Here is a 25519-nt window from a genome sequence, read left to right as displayed (position 1 = left end):
TGTGGTCCTCCATTCTGTTGCCTCTGAATAGGTGCCCCATTCCGATGAGCATCTGAACCACCCTTGTGCTTCTTCCAAGGCTGTTGCCCTTGGAACTTGCCTTTGTCATTCTGCCGGTGACCATTGCCATTCCCCTTTTCAGCTGACTGATTAGCAGAGTCTTTATCACTCCGCTTCTCACCACGAGCCTGTCTGATGTCCACAGTCAACTGATACTGTTGTAGCGCGGCGTCTACCACCTGAGCATAGGTAGTATAGGCTGGACTACCTGTAATAGCTCTCTTGATAGACCACATCAGTCCCTTGACGAAACTGTTACGCTTCTTCTCCTCTGTATCCACCTCCTCCGGTGCAAAGAGAGACAAGCGTGTGAACTGCTGCTCATACTCCGCCACTGTCATGTTTCCCTGCTGCAGACTTAGAAACTCGGTTTTCATAGCTGCCCTGACTGCATAGGGAAAATATTTCTCGTCAAAGCGAACACTGAACTCATCATAAGACAATGCCATCCTCTCCTCTGGGGTGGTAACTGACTCCCACCACTGTAGTGCATCCCCAACTAGCTTGAAAGTAGCAAGCATCTGCTTTTGAACCTCCGTGCACTGAACCAAACGAAGATGACGCTCAATGTCTTGTTTTCACTGGTGAGCTGCTCTCGCATCGGTGGAGCCTGAGAACACAGGTGGACTCCCCTTTGTGAAAGAGCTCCTTGCCTTTCCCCAAGAATCCGTCTGAACCACTGGTGCTGGTACAGGTGCCTGCTGAACCTGTGGTTGGTTCCAGAGTGCAGCTGTTACCCAGCCTCTATAGCCCGAGCAACAAGGTCATTGAGGTGTGGAGGAATCTCTGGATCTCTGTCCTGACCCTGAGTCTGTTGAACTTCCTCCTGCTCCTCCTGAAACCCTGGCATTTGCTGCTCTTCTTCCATTTGTCGACGTTGTAGATGTTCCTGCTGTCTACGTGCTGCTCTCCTCTGTCGACTGTTCATGTTCTGTCCTCTTCCAGTGTTAACCATGCTGTTAACATAGAAAGACAGACATCAGTACGAGTTTAAACGAACCGTAAAAGAATTCAACGAATCCTAAACATAAGCTCTATATAAACAAAACGCTACGCGGAAGTCTTAATACGAAACGTCCTAGAGACACTTGAACCTGGAGTGCTCTGATACCAACTGTGATACCCCTCGGATCCGAGACACGGGTTGATCAGGCCCAGGCCCAAACCCGAGGGAATATCAAACAATTAAAGTATTTTAAAATTAACACAGATGACAAAAAGAACAATAAAGATAGAATAAAACTGAAAGAAACATTAATTATAAAATCCACCATGGACAATTGAAAAATAAAACTCCAATCCTCCAAAACTTCAAGGTTACAACTTGGGAATCCACTGATGGACCCCTAACCAAAAGTTCAACTGAAACTGAAAACTGAAAATAGATAATGCTAAAAACATCGAGAGAAGTCCTACGTATTCAGATGAAAGTGAGACTGTCCTCGACAAGCACGATCAAGCTCTAAGGTTGGAACCGTCCTGTACCTGAAAAGAATAATAAAAGAGTGGGTCAGACCCACGAGCAAGTTCTAATCTAACTGCAATCCATACAGTGACCCGATACGCAGATACACCGTAGACACCTCACAATATCTATCTAGTCCATACGTATAAATATATCCACACTAAGGGACATTCACTAGTCTATAATAGGGGTCTCAACCTGAATAGAAGGCAACATGCGAATACGCACCCAAAGGTGGGCATGAGTACCTAGACCTAACAGGGTACACCTCAACCTATTATAACCAGCTACGCATCCACTGCATATACGCACCCTAACCAACGAATCTGAGACTCAAGCTCAACTCGTGGTACCATAACCATATATATAAAGTCCGTCCAAATCCAGGGTATGCAGTTCAACTATTTATTAAACTGTCATACAATAAACCAACTAGTTAGTCATTCAACTTATTCAGTTGATATGACTTAACTACCATCCGTTAATCCAGGAAGTCATCCAACTTGTTTACAGCTGATCTGACTTAGTCACAATTAGGATTCGATATCTTTCAATCCATTCCATTAATCCATTGGGTTAGGTTTATGCGTTTTGAGCTAAACCGTCCCTAGTATGTCACCGTCCCATACCGGTACATACCATCCTCCATATCCATGTAAATTAGACCATATATAACAGTTCAATAATTTACAGACCAAAAACCCCCATCCAAATAATTGCAGAAAAATATTTAAAACTTCAGCAATTTAAATCCCAACATTTAACCATATAGTTGCAGGAGACGATTTAACAAATCAACAACTAACATCCAGAGCATGCATAGACCAAATTTAATATGTCAGGGACTCCATCATGCATGTGAATAGGTTAAATAATCCTATTATTAACCAATAAATTGCTAAAACAATTCAGAAGATTGTTTAATATTTCAGCAGTTTAAACCCAAGCATTAACCATATAGTTGCAGTAAACAATTTAATAATTCAGCAACTAGCCTCCTAAGCATGCATAGATCAAAATTAATAATTAAATGACCTTATCATGCACTTGAATGCATTCTAAAACAAGTTTTATAAACACATTATGTTCCATCAAATTGCTGAATTTTAATTCAACAATTAATTCAACTTCCATTTGTTAAGTGCCTTAATTTTTACACTGTTTGTCCCGACAACTTAGAATTAAACTTTACTTAATTTAGGGTCTTAATAACACTCAAAATTCATTCCTTGATCCCTCTGTAAAGTTCCAAATTCATTCCAACAGTCTCCATGCTCCAACAGTGAACATAGTATGTAGAAAATTAAAAAAATCGTAAAATAAGCCAAAAATACCAAGGGAGCCTGCTCCAGAATTTGGAGCAGGCTCTTTTCCAGCCTAGAGCCAGCTCTAGGACTTCTTAGAGCTGGCTTTACTTTGTTGTGGGAGCCGGCTCCCACTTCCATGGAGCCGGCTCTCATCTCCTCGGAGAGCCTTGTCCCCGTTGCTTCGTTTCAGTCCGTCCGCTCCTTCTCTGATCAAATCCAACCACTCTGTTGGTCTCTAAAACTAATCTTAGGACTCGTAATTTAGTCTAGAAGCATTCCCCAAGATTGTTTACAATAGTTTTGAAAGCAATTACAGAGTTTAATCAGGCCATTTAAACTAGCGTTGTTGAAGAACGGCACTGAAACTAAACTGCAAGATCAGTTTTATCCCAACCCCTCTGTTCTTCCTCCAATTTTAAATTTGAAGTCTTAAATTACATCTAGTATCCAATCAGACCTCGGTTGATTTCAGTAAGATTCCAAATAAACATTAAACCAGTAAGACGTTACGCCAAAACAGAGTCAAGAAAACATACGTGCTATAATTGTTTTGTAAATAAATTTCACAGATAAAGCGATCAAGTAAAACATATATAAAACATGCATGGTTCAGTTTAAGGCCAATTAATCTCCTAGAGATGTCCAGGTGCACAGAACACAAATCAAAGGGAAGGAGGAAGATAAGAACTTGCTTGTATAGTTTTATAAACAAAACCTTGACGCCGTTGTTCTAAGCTTTCCGGCAACCACTGACTACCTTCTAGCCTCCTCTGGTTCTGATCTAATCCACCAAACACCTCCCTTGGTCCTCTCTGTTATTCTCCTTGACAGACCGTTACGACGCTCTGTTCTCTCAACTTCTCTCTTTACTGTATACGGGAATATGGTGAATAGGGTTTTAGAAACCCTCGGCAGACGTATACCCATATATTTATAAAGTTATACCAAAACCCTAAATTAAATAGAGCCCTAACCAAATCCTAATCGGCCCATAGAACTTAATTAAATCATGTGTCGACTAAAGAAACTAAACCCCCACTTATGAAAATAAAATAGTTAATTAAAATACTTCCTAAATTACTTCCTAAATTAAAACCTTTAATAATCGATTAAATAAAATAAAATGCAATTTAAACAAATAAATAGATACCAATTAAATACACGTCACACAGGTAAACAATTAAATCAAATAATCATACAAAAAATACAACAAAAATAATAAATAAATGCCGAGACTATCCTTTTAAATTAGGGGTATTACAAAGTGTGTCCAAGCTCTCCACAAGTATAGCAAGTACCCTGAAAAGTGCCAAATGGCCTCCTCCGTCGGTTCGCATATGGCTGATCCCGTCCTGCCTGTGGTCCCCCATTCTGCTGCCTCTGAATAGGTACCCTATCTCTGTGAGCATTTGCACCACCCTTGTGCTTCTTCCAAGACTGTTGTCCCTGGAATCTGCCCTTATCATTGTGTTAGTGTCCATTGCCATTCCCTTTCTCTGCTGACTGATTAGCAGAGTTTCTGTCACCTTACTTCTCACCCCTAGCATGTTTGAAGTCCACAATCAACTGATACTGCTGTAGAGCGGCGTCTACCACCTGAGCATAAGTAGTGTAGGCTAGACTACCTATAATAGATCACTTAATAGACCACATAAGTCCTTTAATAAAACTATTACGTTTCTTCTCCTCTGTATCCACCTCATCTGGAGCAAAAAGAGATAAGCACGTGAACTGCTACTCATATTTTGCCACTATCATGTTCCCCTGCTGTAGATTAAAGAACTCTATCTTCATAGCTATCCGGACTGCATATGGAAAGTACTTCTCATCGAAGCGAGCACTGAACTGATCATAAATCAATGAAGTCCTCTCCTCCGCAAAAGTAACTGACTCCCATCACTGGAGTGCATCCCCGACAAGCTTGAAAGTAGCAAGTATCTGTTTCTAAACCTCAGTACACTTAACCATTCGAAGATGTCGCTCGATGTCCTTCTTCTACTGGTGAGCTACTTTCGCATCGGTTGAGCCTGAAAAATCAAGTGGGCTCCCTTTTATGAAAGAACTCCTAACCTTTTCCCAAGGATCAGTCTGAACCACTGGTGCCGGTATAGGTGCTTGCTGAATCTGTGGCTGATTACGAAGTACAGCTGTTATACCTACTTCTATAGCCCGAGCAATGAGATCATTTATATGGGGAGGAAACTCTGGATCCCTGCCTTGATTGTAGCCTCGATCCTGAGACTCCCGAGTCCGCTGGACTTCCTCATGCTCTATGTGCAACTGACCCTCTTCCTCCTAATCCTCCTCCAGAAACCCAGGCAGTTGTTGTTTTTCCTCTATTTGCTGACGCCGTAGGAAATCCTGCTACCTACGTGCCACTCCCCTATGCTGCCTGTTCCTCTGATTGTCCCGTTTTCTTGCAGCGTTAACCATTCTGTTAACATAGAAAGATAGATATCAGTACGATTCAAGCGAACCGTAAAAGAATACAATGAATCCTAAACTTAGGCTCTAAATCAAAGAATACGCTACGCGGAAGTCTTGAAACGATAGATCGCTAGAGACACTTGAACCTGGAGTACTCTATTACCAATTATGATACCCCTCGATTCTAGAGCCACGGGTGATCAAGTCCGATCACAGATCCGAAGGATACCAAACAATTAAGTATATAAACAAGCATTTGAATACAAAAAAGAATAATAAATAAATAATAAGCTAAAGGAAACTAAATAATAAATTTTTATTTAAATAATAATTAAAAATCCAATAATAAAATCCTCCAATCCTCGGATACTAGTAATTAATTAAACTACAACTCGGAAATCCATATTGTAGACCCCTAATAATATCCTAACTGAAATAACCAAACTAAAATAAAACTAATAATTAAACCATGAAGAAGAGTCCTACGTAGAGTCGGAAGAGTGAATGACTGTCTCTGCTCGACACGAACAATCTCTAAGACTCGAACTGACGAACATCTGACAAATAATAGTGGGTCAGGCCCACATACAAGTTCTAATCTACTACATCCGAAACAGAGTCCCAATACACGTACATATCCTAATTAATTCAACAATAACTAAATAGTCTATAAATAGATATATACACACTAAAGGAACCTCACTAGACTATAGAGTTGTCTCAACCTGAATAGTAGGCAACATGCAAAACGCACATATAGTGGGCATGAGTTCCTAGACCTACTAGGGTACACAACTACACTATATCTAGTTACACATCCCTAGCAATATCCGCACACTAACCACTGATCCTAAGACTCAAGCTCATATCATGGCGTATAATTATATATGTAAAATCTGTCCTATCTAACCATCAAAATAAACTATCCAACTATTATTTTAATAATATGTCATCCAACTGTTCCGTTGACTTGACACAAATAAGTAGGATTTAACACTATGGTTAATCTGTTCCCTTATTAAAAATAGGTAAGACTTAACTCTTAAGTTAATCCATCCCTAATATGCCCCCATCCCATAATGATGCATTAATCTATATCGTAACCAAATAAAAGTTGCCAATCTAAGGATAATATAAATAATATTTATATATAATAATCTAAATAAACATGATATAAATCATATACACATCATTCGCATTTACTTGAGCAAAAATATCAATTCTAAATAACATGCATTTAGTTTACATCATAAGAAATTAACATGCATCTAAACTAAATTGTACATCTCTAAGTTCAGATTAAAATAATTTAATTCTAAACAATTGATTAAAATAATTTAATCCGACAATACTTAATTAATTTATCCTTTTAAAATTAATTACATTCCATACTTAGCTTGTAAACTTAAATCATGCATTCCAATTCTTAATGAATCTATTTAAACTAAATAAATATTTAATTCAGATCCATCCATCAAAACCAACAAATATTAATTTAATATTCTAACATTAACCAAAATAACGTTTAAAAACTAATTCATGTAAAAAAAATAAATTCTGATTTCAGGCCTATATCCCAACAATACTAATTTCTCATTTGGCGTGCACACCTAAGCAAAGAAAAACACATTTAGATTTCATGCATTACATAAAAACTTATTCATGCTAAAAACAAATTCTCTTCGTGCGACGTGTATGTCTTATGAAACAAATAATACTAAAAATAAAATAATTGAAATTTTAATTACCAATTGCAATCAACAAACTAATGCACTAAATTGTGTGGCATGCATGTCTTTTCCCCTTCCTCGTTCAGCGTGTAACACTTTATGATTAAAGTGTATTTCAATTACATGTAACAATTGGATCAAGCTTTTAAACAAATTCATGCTACAAACACAAAAACAAATAGACCCAGCCGCCAAACAAACACATTAAACACATGAAAATTCAATTTGTCAAAATATGAAAATTCATCACAAATCCATTATTAAAACATATGAACATTAATTTCTAAATTAATTCATGTAATTAGGTCCCATTAATTTATTTAAAGAACCTAGAATTAATATAGCATGCATAAGGTATGAATCAAAGGAGAAGAGAAGAATTAAAACTTGCCTTTAGGGATTTGATAAAAAAAAAAAAAAAAAATCCTAGCCTCCTTCTTCCTTTTCCTCTTCTTTCTTTCTCTCTCTAAAATATATTACGTGATTATTTTCTTAACCCTTTTTACAACCCTATAGTTATATATTTATAGGCAAATAAAATAACCCTAATCATTTTCCTAATCCAAGTCAAACCAATAATAAAAGTAAAATAAAATTTAAATACTAAAAATGTAACTAAAATATATTTTACGTACAATCTATGTGTAATCCTTTTTATATATAACATTGAAATATGCACATCAGATTATTACTAAAGAACTTTCCTTATATATATATATATTTATTAAATATACATATACAATTATCTATGGGTAATTATTCGTACCCATTAAACCCTTTATCCAAGTAGTCCATGGGACCCAATTGGTTGGTCCATTACTACTATTCATATCTGATTCCTTAAAAAAATAAAAAAAAATAAAAATAAAAATAAAACAGTTAAATTCCTAAATAAATACACATCTTCATATACAATTTAATTTAAATAAATAAGTCAAAAACACATAATTTTAGCACTCCATTTAATTTAAACAAACAATTCAATTAACACATAAACAATCAAATCAATTAAACAAATAAAAGGAATCAAATCAATTCAATTAACACATAAACAATCAAATTAATTAAAATAACTATAAAAAAAAAAAAAAAAAAAAAAAAAAAGACTATCCTTTTAAAACCAGGGGTATTACATTCTTACCCCTTAATAAAAGGAATTCCGTCCTCGGAATTCGCCCTTACCTTCTTCCATTATATCTGGAAACTGTGAGCGAATGACATCCTCTAGTTCCCAAGTAGACTCAGCCTCATTATGGTGACTCCACTGGACATGTACTAACAATATGACTTTATTGCAAAGAACATGATCCTTACGATCTATAATGCGACATAGTGGCTCACATATGTTGCATCCGGTTGCAACTCAATCTCTCCAACATCAATGTGCTGATATCGATCTTCATCTCGCAGAAATTTTCTCAACATGGAAACATGTAATGCCCCTAGTTTTCAAAAGGATAAAATTGGAATTTAAATTTTATTTTGTGTGAAATTTTAATTTGTTTTGTGGCTAGGTGATTATGTGTCGAATTGGTTATTTGTTTGATTTTATTTTAATTAATTGTTGGTTTTATTTTATTAGTTGATTTAAATAGATTGTTTTCTTTACTTGTATTTTTTTTATTAAATTAATTGGCTTGTGTGTTAAATGGATTAATTTAGTAATTGTTAATTTTGATATAAATAAGTTAAATGAGTTATTGGTTATTACGTTAGTTAAATAGGGTCTCTAGGAAGACAGTGTGTTTAACCGACATGGATGCATCTTGGTTGCTTTATGGGCCGACTTGGGGTAACATTAGGGCTCTGTCTCTATTATTACAAGGATTAGGATTTTAGAATTTAAGTCTATAAATACAACCATTATGCTGTAGTCTAGGGTTTATGCTCATAACTCATAGCACAAAAATGGAGAGATAATTCTGAAAAAAACATAAGGTAGAAGGAACAGAACACTATATGGGTGGCAAAGAGAAGAACAGATGGGACCAAGGTGGGATTTTGGTGGACTATTCTAAAGCACTAGGAGGCTTTACAGAGGTTCGTATTGCCGGAACAGTGGACACGACGCCGAGATTTCATAATTGAAATTCACATGCAAGTTCTATTCTCTCTCTATCCCTTTGTCCTGTGTTCTGTGCATACCTAGATGTCTCTAGGATTTTAATTGAATTTTTAATCTAATTTGGCATGCAAAATATATGTCAAGTTGATTATTAGTATGTATATGGTTGTTTAAAACAATTTTTGAATGACTTGTGTTTGGTTTGTTTTAAGCTTACAGATTGATTCTGTTTTAATGAATGATTTAATTCGTATTGTTATAAACAAGGGATTAGGATGTCATGGAATATATATAGGATGGTTAAGATTAGTTTTGATTACCTGTATATGTTCTAGTACTATCTGTAGTTATGTCTGCAAATCGAAGGTCAAGTTTGATTTTAAGGCATAATGAATTGGTAGAGGTTTTAAGTCACTGTAATAAAATCCAACTGTCGAATCAAACCATTTGGGATGCTACTGGATATATTTTAGACTGCTAAGACCAGTTATAAGAAAGAACAGAGGGGTAGGAAGAGGCTGAAGTTGAAGCAGAGGTTAGAGACGAAGCTGAAGAGGAACGAGGCTCACAGAGGGGAACCAGAGCCGGCTCCCACCTATAAAGAGTCGGCTCCAAGGTGTTTTAGAGCCGGCTCTAGGTTCTTTTAGAGCCTGCTCTCAATTTTCAAAGAGCAAGGTCTCCTCTAGTTGATGTTTTTCTGCGTTTTTACTTTCTTGGTGCACTGTTTGTAGAAGTTTCATTTTTCAGAAGGGGTTGGAAGTTTACAAGGGTTTCTAATTATGGTCTTCATGAAACTTTAAATCCTCATATGGCATAAATTATATTTGCAGATGTAATGGAGGCAATGGTAGGAAAGTAAACAATGGAGCAAGCTCTGTGGTTTTGGGTGTTATAGGGTGTGTTACAGAAGTTTAAAAAAAAAACTTAGAGAAGGCTCTTGAATCTTAGAGAAGGCTCTCCCTTAGTTGGAGACGTCTCTAGGTAGCTTAGAGCCTTCTCCATTTTTTTTTAGAGAAGGCTCTAAGAGTTTAGAGCCTTCTCCAGTTTTTTGGAGAAGGCTCATTTCAATAGTGTCTTCTGAAATTTTTTTTTTCCGAACAGTTTGTTTACTGTTGGAGCATGGGAATTGTTCTGTTGACTCCGGGGTTTTACAGAGGGTCTAAATGGTTAATTCTAAGTGTTATTAAACTTATTATTGCATGGTTTAAGTCTCTATAATAAAGGATGAATGAGTGTAAAATATACAACTGTGCATGCTATTAACAAAAGAAATGAACTGAGTGGCTTGTTTAAATTTCAAAAATTTAATGGGACTTCATAGAGGGATTAAATAGTTAATTTTGGGTGTGATTAAAACCTTGAATTGATTAAAGTTGATTTCTAAATCAATGGGACAAACAATATAAAATTAATGAACTTTCTATGCTGTTAACGGATGGAAGACGGATTAATTGCTTAATTAAATTTTAGCAATTTGATGGGATTTAGCATGATTATAAAACTTATTTAAAATGTATGAGAAGGTCATTTAATTATTAGTTCTGATCTATGCATGCTCGGGATGCTAGTTATTGAATTATTAAATCGGTTCCTGCAACTATATGGTTATAAGCTTGGATTTGAATTACTGAATGTTAAACACAGTTTTGCAATTATTTGAATATTGGTTTGGACTGTGAATTGCTAAACTTTAATTTATATGTTGCAATTTACATGGTTTTGGATGTTAATTGTGAAATCGTATATATTATTCTACAATTAACTGGATGATGGTTTTGAATTGAAATTGCTGAAGTATTATATGAACTATTCTGCAATTACCTGGCTTTTGGTTTTGGATATTAAATTGATGTACTATTTATCATAGTTTGTAATTTTTACATGGTTTTGGATTTTAATTGCTGGATTAATATATATTCTGTCACTTACATGGATATGGAGGATTGTATGCACCGGTATGGGACGGTGTCATACTAGGGATGGTTTAGCTCAAAACGCATAAACCTAACCCATTGGATTAAAGGAAAGGATTATAAAATATTGAATCCTAATTTTGTTTAAGTCAGATCAACTGAGTAAGTTGAGTGACCATTTGGATTTACTGTTATTTGGAGTTAACTCATATCAACTGAATAAGTTAAGTGGTTAACTGATTATACGTCTTATGTCAAATCAACAAAAAAATTGAATGACATGCTCTGGTTTGGACGGATTTTAAATATATGATTATGGTACCGCGAGATGAGTTTGAGTCTCAAACTCGTTAGTTAGGGTGCGTATATGCAGTAGATGCGTAGCTGGTTATAGTAGGTTGAGGTGTACCCTGTTAGATCTAGGTACTCATGCCCACCTTTGGGTGCATTTTTGCATGTTGCCTTTTATTCAGGTTGAGACCCCCTACATAGTCCAGTGAATGTCCATTAGTGTGGATATTTATATATGTATGGACTAGATAGCTATTGCTGAGATATCTAGGGTATATCTGCGTATCGGATCACTGTATGGATTGCAGTTATGATAGAACTTGCATGTGGGCCTGACCCACTCTTATTTTTACAGGTGTTCATCAGTTCCAGGCTTAGAGCTTGATCGTGCTGAGCAGATACAGTTATTCACTCCACCGACGACGTATGAGTGTTTCTTCTCATTATGATCATTGGTTTTCTTTGCAGTTGTTCATGTTCAATATTGGAATATTTTTAGTAGGGGTCCACGAGATGGATTCCTGAGTTGTATTAGAAGTAAAGGAGAAGTTGGTGTATTCAAACTAGTTCTTGCATATAAAGTTTATTCGGAGGTTTTTTTCCATTAAAGGATTTTCATTTTAGTTCTTTTCAGCAAAATTTTATTTATTCCTGTTTTCTATATTGTATTCTGTGTTCGTTACATTACTAATTGATTTGATATCCTCGGGTTATCGGGTGTAGGCTTGGCCAACCCGCATCCGGAAATCTGGGGGTATCACAAAACATGAAACACATTGTGCACTCGATCCAAATGATCTGGAAGTGCCAACCGATAAGCTACAACTCCAATGCGATCGGTAATCAGGAATGGACCCACAAACCGTGGTGATAACTTCCCTTTCTTCCCAAAGCGCGTTGCACCTTTCATAAGAGACACTTTGAGTAGAACCTGATCCCCAACCTGAAACTCCAATGCACGAGTATGACAATCCACATAACTCTTCTGCCTACTCCGGGCAGTACGTATATGATCCCTAATTAGAGCAATCTTCTCAGAAGTTTCCTTAATGAACTCAAGACCCAAAAATCTACTCTCACCAACCTCCATCCAACAAACAAGAGATCAACACGGTAGGCCATATAATGCCTCAAACGATGCCATACCAATAATCTTTTGAAAGCTATTGTCATTTGCAAACTCTACAAGTGGCAAATACTCCTCCTAGTGCCCTTAAAGTCAAGGACTCAAGAACGAAGCATATCCTCCATTGTCTGATTAACCCTCTCGGTTTGTCCATCAGTCTGAGGATGATAAGCAGTGCTGAGATGCAACTCTGTACCCAAAGCCTGCTGAAAACTCTTTTAAAATCCTGACACAAAGCTCGAATCCCTATCCGATATAATAGATAATGGTATACCATGTAACTTCACAATCTCTGTAATGTAAAGTCTCGCCAACTGTTCTGAAGTGTAATCAGTGCGAATAGGCAAGCAATAAGCTGATTTGGTCAACCTATCAATGATAACCCAAATGGAATTGTGATTCTTGAACGAATTAGGCAATCCCTCCACAAAATCCATAGAAATACTCTCCCACTTCCACTCCGATATAGGTAGTGGCTGTAGTGAACCTGGCGGTCTTTGGTGATCGATCTTGACCATCTGGTAAGTATAACACTTAGAGACAAAGATAGCAATGTCCTTCTTCATACCTGCCCACCAAAACTGCCGTTTCATATCCTGATACATCTTGTCTCCTCCTGGATAAACGGAAAACTCAGAATGGTGAGTTTCAGTCATCACATCCTTCCTCAAATCATCAGTAGAAGGTACTACTAAACACCCTTTGTACCTCAGGCCTCCATCAGTCCCCACATGATAAAATAGAACCTCCCCAGAAGCTATCTCTACAACCTTATCAATGTACTGCTGATCTGTGAGTTATGCCCTTAGTACCTTGTGAATGATAGAAGGTGTAACTACCATACAAGCCATAAAAGTATCGGACAACTCATCAACTGTCTTCAAAGCATCCTACTCAGTGGCGAATAATGCAGAAAGGCTAGCATAGGGTCTGCAACTGAGCTCATCTGCCACCAAATTCGCTTTCCCTGGATGGTACTGCAGAGAGAAATAATAGTCTTTCACAAACTCTAACCATCAGCGTTGTCTCATATTCAACTCCCGCTGAGTGAACAAATACTATAGACTTTTGTGATCACTAAATAATCTGAAAGACTCTCCCAACAGATAATGCCTCCAACTACGTAAGGCTTAGACCACAGCTACCAACTCCAAATCGTGCGTTGGATAATTAAGCTCATGAGGCTTAAGCTTACGAGATCCATATGAAATTGGTCATTCCTTCTGCATCAAAACACACCCAAGACCTTGCAAAGAAGCATCTGTATAGACAAGATACTCTATCCCGCTCTGTGGCGTAGACAGAACCGGTGCAGAAGTCAACTTGCTCTTTAGCTCATCAAAAGCTTTCTGACAGTGTTCATCCCATACGAACCGTACACCCTTATTAGTCAAATGAGTGAATGGTCCCGCTATCTTCGAGAATCCTTTAATCACCGAACCTGACGTGGTCTGGCTATGTCAGATTCTCACCTTTTTTGCATGAGGGAGCAAAAGTGTCCATCGCGTGCAAAAAATTAAAAATAAAAATAAAAATAAAAAGGTCGAAAGGTGATCTTGAAAAAGGAATACCAGAAAGCTCAGTAGTCTCCAAAATTAGAGAAAACTTATCTTCTTTTTTTTTTTTTTTTTTTTTTTTTAAGGGAATTGACTTATCTTTATCTTGTTAAGTAGTATCTTTTAGAATTTTTTTTTTCATAATTGATATATTTTAGAATTTACACTTACTAGATATATCAAATTAAATCACTATACTGATTGAATTGCTGCTGGAGAAGAAAACTTATTCAAAACCCTAGATAGAGAGAAAGAGCCAATCCCGAATCAAATAGTGATATTGTGAATACTCCTGAATTTTTGTGCGTGATTCGAATACGAGATGATCATGTAATTCGTAAAATCAGATCATTGAGTAATACCTAAATCTATTGAGAAATTTATAGAAAAAAATCTTTGAATATCTATGATCTATATTACTAACATATATGTAATTATGTATATATTTTTCTATTTGTATATACCTACTTTCTTCCGGTCATCTTCACAGTGTTTATCGCTACATTACCTTCTCAAACAAATTTTTTTTTCTTTTTTTCAATTTATTTTAGGGGTGAGCTAAGCACGTGATGGCTCTTTTACTCTTCACGCATAGGAAGTTTTAAAGAAATTTTAGAGAATCTGACGTGCCAAGTCACGTTAGATTCGATCGTTTTTTCGGGATTATCCTTCAACCCCCTAATCATTTTTCTTGGTTAATATTATCATCACTTTTGAAAAAATAAGAAATAAAAAAAACTCATTTTTGTTCGTCAAGGTGATTTTTTGTTGAGGGTGACCCTAGTGTAATAATAAGGTTGTTCCATTGTAACCTGGAAGTCATATGTTTGAAACAATAAAAAGTATCTCTATATGTGAAAGTAAGGGTGCGTACGTCTGACCTTCCCCTGACTCTACAATAAAAAGAACCTTGTGCACTGTACTACGCTTTCCTTTTTCAAGATGATATTTGAGATGGTCAAGCTCCGAATTGCTGGTTCAAAACTACACCATATTTCTCACACGCTTGTGAATTATGCTTTCCATGTCGACTAGTAGTGGCGAGATTTGCTTCTGCATTGCCTACAGAGCTGAGACATGTCCAGTGGCTTATAAATGAAAGTGCAATATTGCCAAGTCTTATCCTGTTCAACTATACATGCTATATCATATAACTACACAAACATATAAACAGACTGTAACTTTATTGGGTAATTAAAAAAAGACTGTAACTACACAAACAAAATATTTTCTTTGGTCCCGGTAATTACATGAACATATACTAATTTTTCCCTGGAACCCTTATTTATGCCAATATAATAACACATAGATTTTGCTCACTACATTATTTTGGTAGACCATGGACTGATCTATCTCTTCTATCCCCATGATGACAAAGTTGGAAAGCTTTATTCATTCCTGAAGAAATTACCAGGATCAACCTTTGTCTTCACATGTACCAATCTCTTGAAATACTTAAGACCCCAAATGCTTGCTTGTGTGTAGCTTGTGTTGCCTTTAATATTGTTTACTCCCAAGTCAAGATCCCTATAGTTGAGATATGCTGCTCTTGGAGACTTGGTACATAGGGAGTCATGTACCTATAAAGATTTGTGATTCAACTTAAATGCCTTTTCAATGCCTTTGACACTTTCTCATCCCAAAACACAACATAATAAATGTTGTATATATTCCCAGCTCTATGTGGGAAAGGTGTTTCGGATTCCGAAATCTCACTCAACCTTCCACCACAAGGACTCAACAACATCTCAGCTCCATTCTCATCTTCTTCATTATACCTCTCCCATATGCCTTCTAGTCCATTCTATGAAATGGGCTCCTTCACAAAATCTTACTTCCCTTTAGAATAGGATTTCCCACCAAGAACACTCCTATTCAACAAAACATCAATGGAGTCTTCAATAGAGAAGCCTTCAAAATAAAGAATCGACTGGATCCAGCTCATTTCAATACCATCTTCTTTCACCATACCCAATTCAGGAAAGCTTTTTTGCATCAATGAAAGGAGTGTATCAACTCCACCAAGGTACAAGGAAACGAATGAAGCTCGTATCGTTCTTCTACCAGCTTGAGCACTAGAATTCACACTTCTTATGACGACTCTCATGAGAAAGTTGTCATCAAATTTATCTGCATTGTACTGCCATCTGTGGACAAGCTTGGTTGCATTTATAGAAAGCAGTAATTGTCCAAATACTATTGCGTTGGATAAGCTTCCCAGAAAAAGATTGAATAGAAGTTTAAATTCAAAAACTGTTGCACAAAACTCCTTGGATAAAGGGATACCTACAAAGAAGATTGAAGAAAGTTCGAAGTCTTTTGAACTGAGCTATCCACCTTGATTTCAGAGGATTTTGTATTTTATTTTATCTTGATCTGTTATACAATATTATTTAAAATAATTTGTAATAATAATAAATGTATATAAATTCTCTTCTGCTACGGTATGAAGAGGCAGAGAGTTTCCTACCAAAAATACTTGTATTCAAAAGTTCTTTATGGTATTAGAGCCAGTAACAATGGCATTGGCATCCACTCTCAAATATCCTTACCCTTCCAACCTCAATGTTACAAACTTCATTTCATTGAAGCTTACTTCAACAAATTATTTGTTGTGGGAAACACAAGTACTCTGTTTTATTGAAAGTGACTTGTTTGGCTTCATCACAGGAGAAACCATTCCATCAGAGAGAAAGATTGAAGGTTCCAATGGAATATGAAGGATTACAAATCCAGATTTTGTGTCATAGACACGTACTGATCGGCTAGTGAGAGCTTGGATAACGGCCACTCTAACGGAAGACGTTCTTGGACTCGTTGTTGATCTGAGAATAGCTGTTGAAGTTTCGAAAGCTCTGGCTGATGCCTTTTCACAAAGCTCGCAAGCAAGAGAATTTGAGCTACTTCAAAAGCTTCAATATATGAAAAAGGGAACTTCTTCCATAGCTGAGTACTTAAGAGATTTTAAATCCATTTGTGACCAGTTGAATGCAATTGGTAAACCTGTGCCTGATCAAAACAAAGTCTTTTGGTTGTTAAGTGGGCTAGGACCAAAGTATCAAGCATTTTTTACAACAATGTTGAAGCCACCAATGCCAACCTATGCAGATTTAATACCTCTTCTTTAAAGTCATGAATTATGAAGCAATGGGCATCAAAGTGAGGTGACTAATCATGCAATGGCCTTTCTTAGTCAGAAATCTGAAAATAAAAACAATTATAAACGTGGTGGTGGACAATCCTTTACATCAAAAGGAAGAGGTTTCCAACAAATTGGGCAACGTAGGTCATTTTTTTAAGATGGAGATTCATCCAATCAACATCAAGAAACTTCAGGAACACAACCACGATACAACAATAATGTGGTTATTTGTCAAATATGCAAGAAAAGAGGGCATGAGGCTCTTAAATGTTGGCATCGGTTTGACAATAGCTATCAAGAATGCAAATTTCTGAGTCTCAAGATACAGATTGGTTCCCTGATACAGGAGCAACATCACACATTACTGACAACCCAGGTAAGCTCTCTAAATTAATTCCTTACAAGGGGTCAGATTTTGTCATGGTGGGAAATGCTGAGCGACTACACATCTCACATACAGGTGAGGGGAAAATATTTGGTAATGGAAAAACTATTCCATTAAAGGATGTTTTATTGGTTCCAAATATTAAGAAAAATTTATTATCTGTATCACAACTTACAACTGATTCTCCTTATTCTTTTCACTTTGATGACATTGGTTTTGTGATTAAGGATCGAAAGACAAAGGAGACACTAGCCTTGGGGAGTAAATGTGAAGGACTCTATGCCCTTGAGGAATCTAGGACCAAGGCCTTTTTCTCCAATCATTTTCAGACCACTGATGCTGATGTCTGGCATATACGGCTTGGTCATCCTCAATCAAGAGTATTGTAGTATCTGCAATCTAATAAATTGATTTCTGTTAATAAGAAATCTCATGGCTTGTGCGTGAGTTGTCAACTTAGCAAAAGTTGTAAGCTTCCTTTCTATTCTACAAATAATAGGTGTGTGGAACCTTTGAATAAAATTCACTGTGATCTATGGGGATCGGCTCATGTTTCTTCAATTCAAGGATCTCGGTATTATATGGTGTTCATTGATGATTTTTCTCGTTTTTGTTGGTTTTATCCATTAAGAAGAAAGTCTGATTTTTTTGAAACATTTGTAGTGTTTCATAAAATGGTGGAAAATCAATTTGAGAAGAACATTAAAATTTTTCAGTCGGACAATGGTGGTGAATTTCTCAAGAAAGAGTTCCTTGACTATCTCCTTGATAAAGGAATTATTAATCAAATGTCATGTCCTAAAACTCCAGAACAAAACAGTGTTGCAGAAAGAAAACACAAACACATTGTCGAGTTGGGGCTTGCAATGATGATTCAAGCATCAGTTCCAAAACATTATTGGGTTGAAGCCTTTTCCACTGCTAATTTCTTAATAAATAGGTTGCCTTCTCCAATGTTAGCCATAGAATGTCCTTATACCTTGTTGCTTCATAAAACTCCTTTATATTATATGCTTTGAACTTTTGGCTACCTATGTTTTCCATACCTTCGTCCCTACAGTAAAGATAAGCTTGATCCAAGATCACTTCCTTGCATTTTCATGGGCTATAGTGATAAGCATAAAGGATATCGTTGTCGTCATCCTTCTACAAATCGGGTCTTTATTTCTAGACATGTGGTTTTCGATGAAAGAAAATTTCCCTTTAATTCATTATCTAACATGAATTTTGTTAAGCAGGGAAATGAACATCTTTTTGTATTTGACGAATAGATGAATCCCTGTGATGACACACAAATCTCAACACCTACCATCCCAGATCCTGGAGGTTGCTCAATATATACTGGATTTTCAAGATACCATTGAAATAGACTACCATTTTGTTCGAGAAAAGGTGGCTCATGGAACTCTTGTCACCCGACATGTCTCATCCAAGCAACAACTTGCTGATATTTTTACCAAACCATTACCCAAAGCTGCTTTCACCATTCTTTGTGGCAAACTTTGTCTGTGGCCACATCCCCAGCCGAGTTTGAGGGGGAGTATAGAAAGCAATAATTGTCCAAATATTATTGCGTTGGATAAGCTTCCCGAAAAAAGATTGAATAGAAGTTTAAATTCAAAAACTGTTGCACAAGACTCCTTAGATAAAGGGATACCTACAAAGAAGATTAAAGAAAGTTCGAAATCTTTTGAACTGAGTTATCCACCTTGATTTCAGAGGATTTTGTATTTTATTTTATCTTGATCTGTTATACAATATTATTTAAAATAATTTGTAATAATAATAAATGTATATAAATTCTCTTCTGCTACGGTATGAAGAGGCAAAGAGTTTCCTACCAAAAATACTTGTATTCAAAAGTTCTTTAGCATTTTGTTTTAATGTCCTGCTAACATTGAAAACTGTCACAGTGGATGGAACAGTAACCAAATTTACCTTTCATGCAAGAATGACTCCAAAACTAGATCCCCCACCTCCTCTAATTGCCCAAAAGATCGAGGTCTTCCCCCATGGATTTTCTATCAAGAAATTTACCATTAACATCGATCACATGAGCATCAATGACATGGTCAGCAGCAAGGCCGTGTTTACATGACAGCATGCTATACCCTCCCCCACTTATGTGTCCACCAACACCAACCGTGTGGCAAACACCGGTCGGAAAGGCAAGAGTTCTGCTCTTCTGAGCAATGCTGTGGTAAACTTCACCGAGGGTTGTACCAGCTTGAATCCATGCAGTGCTACTTTCAATGTCAGTAGTGATTTTTCGAAAGTTTATGAGATCAACTATAACAAATGGGACTTCAGAGAGAGACGAGAGGCCCTCATAGTCATGTCCTCCACTTCGGACTCTTATTTGCATGTCATGTTTTTTGGAACAATATATAAACTATGACATTTGGTAAGGATAATATTTACCTACTCACTAATGAGAAGGAGTATTATCAATAAGTAGGTGCTCCTAGTTAGTAAATTTGCGAATGATACCTAAACCATATGCGTACGTACGAAATTTTAAAAATTACTTGCCAATTTTACAACCAATACAAATTAAACGATTTTAAACGTTTTGATACGTTTTGTTACCGTTTAATAACTATTAGTCACCAATCAAATGATTTTAAATGTTTCAATACGTGTCAGTCATCAACTCAACCGTTTTGATTTCCTAATGCAATTCTAATTATATATTTTTCTCAAATACAAATATTTCTTTTTACTAAAAACAATATAGTTATTTACGTAGTGGAATATATATATATATATATATATATATATATATATATATATATATATATATATATACACTTTGTGAAATATAGATTCTTATAGATCTTTGTTGATATTTTATTTTTTTAAAGATCTTTTAAATTTTGTTTGAAATGGTAAATATTTATAGATATTTATTTTATATTGTTATGTTTTTTGAAGTTTATAACCTTTGATTTACCCAAAAAAAAAGTTTCTAGACAATCAAATGAGTCGAGAATACATTTAGGATTTAAGCATGTAGATAAATGTATTATGTGATATTTTAATCTAATTTAATTTAAAATTTAAAATTTAATAAAGTATACTTTTGCATTTATAGGTTCTCAAGAAAAGATGGGAAAATAAGTAAATTTTTATTTATTTTTAGATAAACATAGTTGATTATTTGAATTATAATTTTTTTTAATTAATTTTTAATGAATTTATGATGTTTGATTAATTATATCTAATTAGATTATTTCTTCCATAGTTATTTTGATAGTGTCAATTTGTATAAAATGAAATTTATTTTATTATTTTTAACATTTCTTTATTTATTTTATTATTTGTTACATTTTCTTTTAATGTCCTTACAAGGATATATATGATACATAAATTAATTAATAATTTGTGTATATATAGTCTAATTTTTTGTTTTGAATTTTAAATTTATACTACGTATTATGCACATTCATATTTGTATTGAAATTTTTATATTTTTTTCAGTCGAATTTTTATACCATATTTTTTATAAAAAAAAATCTAATTATATTCATACGTTTCTGAATCCGTTTATTATTTGTACAAGATGTTCATTCAGATACGGTACAATATCATCCACTCCTATTGTCCATTTCGCTGCGGCTCTATTCACATTCTTTTTTATTTATATTATGCACCTAAATTTTGTTAAAATTTTAACAACACTCCCTACTTAATTATTGGTAATTAGAACACTCTATATTTACTGATCGCCCCCACTATACTTTTCTTTATTTATGTAACATATCTAAAAAAAAAATTCTAATATTTTAGCATGTTGTAATCTAAATGAAAGTATTTAACTAAACAAACTAATTGAAATGGAAGTAAGGAAAAAAAAAAAAATGGAAGTATGAGTAAGTTTTAATTACAATCAATGTCTTTATAAATGTTTGTGGAATGCAAACTCTTATCGTATTCCATTAAGCAAATGAGCAGTAATATTTAAGTCAAAGCGCAAAGTGATTTGATTGATCATATATATAAACAAAAAATAAACAAAAAAAAAAATGAGACCTCTCACTTGTATATATTTGATATAATTTGGGAGAGAGACAAAGAGGAAACAGAGGAGAAAAGGAGGCCAAAAATAAAAAGGGGCCAAAAAAAAAAAAACGGTGTTGTTTGTTCATGAAGGTTTAATTTTCTGGCGAAGGTTGAGGTGATGAATTTGGGTTTGGAGATATCCGATTTTTTGGGTTTGTTTGATCTGGGTTTTGCAAAGGTGAGGGTGAGAGAGAGAGGGGAAGAAAAGAGAGTGACAGAGGGGATGAGAAAGGGAGATGATCAGGTGCGAGTGCTATTGTCTTCACTTTTATTCCAAATTCCAAAATAAAGAGATCGTGTGGCTTACAACGAGAGCTCGTTGGTGCTATTGCGAGTGCGCTCACAATAGCATTATTCTTTAATAAATATGAGCAATCAAAAGTTTTAGGTTTAACAATCAACTTTAATAATTAACTTTAACGAATCGACTTAAAAATCATATATATATATATTTTTTTATGCAGATTGGAGAGTGCATACTGTAATAACTGGACAAATATAAACAGACCATAACTTTTTTTGACAATTAATTAAAACAGACTATAACTAAAAACTTCACGAAAAAAAAATCTCTTGATATTTTTTGGCTTACTAACATTCTTCTTTTTAATTTTCTTAGCAAAACATAATGTTACCAAAAAAAACCATTAGTCATTGAGAATCTCCAACAAAACATTATTGGGGAGATTAAAAAATCTCAACACAAATGAGAGCATTCGAGAACACATGATGAGCCAAGGATATTCTAGAATATCTCCTCTTCCCCATGATGACAAAGGTGGGATGCTTTGTTGATTTGTGAAGAAATTAGCAGGATTAATCAATGTCATCGCATGTACAGTGTTAGTTGCTTTGTTTTTGTATCCGGAAGTCCGTGTTTGAACCTTACACTCCCCCCTTTAACTATTAACATTTAAAAGGGGGGGGGGGGGGGGGGAGTATCTCTTTTTAATTAATTAGTATAAGTGTAATGATACTTGCACTGATTTATTGCACCGATTTGTTGCACTGAATATTTCTAATGGGTTATTTATGCATAATACGTGTAAGTGGAGGACCCCACTTTTTTATTAAAATAAATAGGTCTAACAATTAATTACAAAAAATTGCATAAATAAAGAAGTGGGGTCCTCCACTTACATGTATTATGCATAAATAACCAATCAGAAACATTCGGTGCAATAAATCGATGCAAATATCATTACTCGTAGTATAATGGTCTATATGATAATGTGATCTAAATTGAAACCATAAGTGCAACTTATTTAGGGATTAAAATAAGAAGGCAAGTAAATATTGGTTTTTAATTCACATCATTCACAAATCCAGAGCAAAATGTTGGTCACATCATTTGACTCCAAGTAGGCTGCTGGTCATAGAAATTTCTCTCCTACTAAATTTTTTCTGGTCTAATTTTTGGTGCTTGAAAATAAATAAGTGAGTGAGACATGGACATCCCAAAGGATCTTATTGGTTAATTTTTCTACCTTCTCTGCACTGGAAAGGGTATATACGTAAGTTGAACAACATTGTATTATCATTCATAGTCCTAGGAGTAACCTTCAAGATTGTCATTTATCAGACAAGTTCTTTGGAGTTTTCTCCACAAGAAGCCCAGAGGATCATTTAATTGTTAATAGTCCATAACATACCATTGACATTTCATGCCATTATTGAAAATTTCTCATCAACCACATTAGTAAATGATACGTAATATTCTCCTAAGGTTATCTACCCAGTTACCTTGTGATGATTCTAATTAAACATACACGTATATTGTTAGGATTTATATGCCCTGGCATAACAAATTCCTGTTTTGATTAAAGTGACATATGTTCCTGACGTTTCTGAAATATTTATGTTTTATACAATTGGTGAATACAATGTATTATATTTCGATTCATTATAGAATTGATAGTGTCCATTTGATTACAAGAGATATTTATATATATGTATGTAATGGCAATCAATGCATGATATATAAATAGTAATCATAAATGGTTCATAGTCGGTAATTATGGATGGACTCATAATTAATTAAGATTTGAACTGGATCCGCATTAGGTTGAGATATATTGCGAGAGCCGTCGTATGCAATTGCTCCCTATCACCATCATGGCATTTGACTCTTAAGTATGAGAAAATTATAAACTCTTTTATTAATTAATAATTACTTTGATTTGTTCGGCGGATTCTTCGGGATCCTTAGACCGACACTTTGGGTAGTTATGTAATTAATAATTAGAGGGTTATATTTTCAATATTTGCATCATTGCTACTTGTATTTATTTTGTTTTGATTATGGTTGATCACAAAGTAAATTCGAAGGTCTTCGTGTGTTTTTAGATAAAATGATTTATTATATATTTATTTATTTAAATTATTATTTTTGTTAAACAAATGTTTTATTGTGATCGAGCCAGAAATAATCGAAGGTATCAAAATAAATATATTAATTAAGTAGTCGGATTGATGGCTTTATTTATCCGATAACTAATTATGCATAGAGGGGTCAAAGTGTAATATTGACTTAGAGGTTATTTATTATTTAATTGGAATTCAATTAATTTCTTTTAGTGGAGTAGAAATTAATTTATGAATTAATTGAATTGGGTCTGTGGACCGAACCAATTATTAATTCATTGTAGCCAATAAAATAATAGGCCCAATGGATTCTCACTCATAGCCCAACTTGATATTGGAATCATATTAGATTTGAGACATGTAAATTAGAGATTGAGAAGGATTCGTTGTTTCCTTTTCTTTACCTTTATGTTGCCTATAAATATACATGATCTATGTATATTTTAGGGGTGATTTTTAGAAAAAGAAAAAAAAGGAATAAACTTTCTCTCTCTAGAAAATTAGAGTTAGTGTTCTCATCTAATGGAGGCTCCCACAAGCCTAGTTTTTCAAGGTCATTCATAGAGGCTTATGAGTGATTCCTAAAGGCAAGACCATTACCAAGAAGATGGAGATCCATGGAAAAGGTGTCTAACAAAAGGGATCTACAATAAGTGAGAACATTCACTTTAGAGGAAAGTTTTAAAAGTTTACTCAAACCTTTGATGTAAGTATTCAATCCATTAATTGAATGATACATCATATTTTTATTTTTGCATAAAACTTGTCTCTATGTGATGAATCAAGATCTATAAATCAAAATCTCTCGAAAAGTTTTTAAAACTTGCACGTTTCCCAACATATATATGCAGCTACATATATTAAATTCAAAATTAAGGCATAGAAATTCTATCAAACACCAAGGCATAAATTTCACAGGTATGTTCGTCTTCTTTAGGGCAACTAAATCATAAAATTTGTATCTGATTTACTACCCTAAAAACCAAAATTTCTTAGTACATTTGGACACTGTTCATGATAGATGAATACTTTATCATCCCAAAATTATTGTCAATCTTTTTATTTTGAATATCTATTATTCCAAAAATGGATGGACTATTTTTGTAACATTCTCAAGCTATCATTTTCACTTAAACAAGTGCACTGATTACTATAGAATGACAACATGAGACACATCTAAACCAAAAAACCACCATGAGAGCACCCCTAACCAGAAGACCCAATCACCTTAAACCCCTATTTAAACCAACCTCAGCACCTACATTTTCATCCACAGTCATCATACACCATAGCCACCATGCTAAATTACCTCATCCCATCCTCAAAAAGCCTCACTTTGCAGATGATTTAAAGTTGTTCTCACATGGCAGTATTCCATCATTACATACTCTTAAGGCTGTTATTGATAAGTTTCATACACTGTTTGGGCTTCAAATTAACCAAAGTAAGGTCAAGTTTTCCTATCTAGTGTAAATACACAATTGGAAACTGACATCTTAGGGTTTCTTTGTTTTGAAAAAGGCTCCCTTCCCATGAGGTACCTCGGGGTACCATTGATCACCAAAATACTGAGAGCAAATGACTGCAGAGTCTTAGTTGATAGAATTACCTCCCGAATAGCTCACT

The 25519-nt window shown here is 34.9% G+C and overlaps 1 pseudogene; it reads right to left on the bottom strand.

Annotated features, from left to right (window-relative positions):
- Window positions 1-15273: 15273 nt before the first annotated feature.
- Window positions 15274-25173, bottom strand: LOC132280185 (tetrahydroberberine oxidase-like; annotated as a pseudogene).
- Window positions 25174-25519: the final 346 nt, after the last annotated feature.

Source organism: Cornus florida, unplaced genomic scaffold (genome assembly GCF_030987335.1).
Source record: "Cornus florida cultivar Cherokee Brave unplaced genomic scaffold, ASM3098733v1 CherokeeBrave_3.0.0_Hap2_Chr01, whole genome shotgun sequence".
NCBI lineage: Eukaryota > Viridiplantae > Streptophyta > Magnoliopsida > Cornales > Cornaceae > Cornus > Cornus florida.
This window is presented reverse-complemented; position numbering and strand designations above follow the sequence as displayed.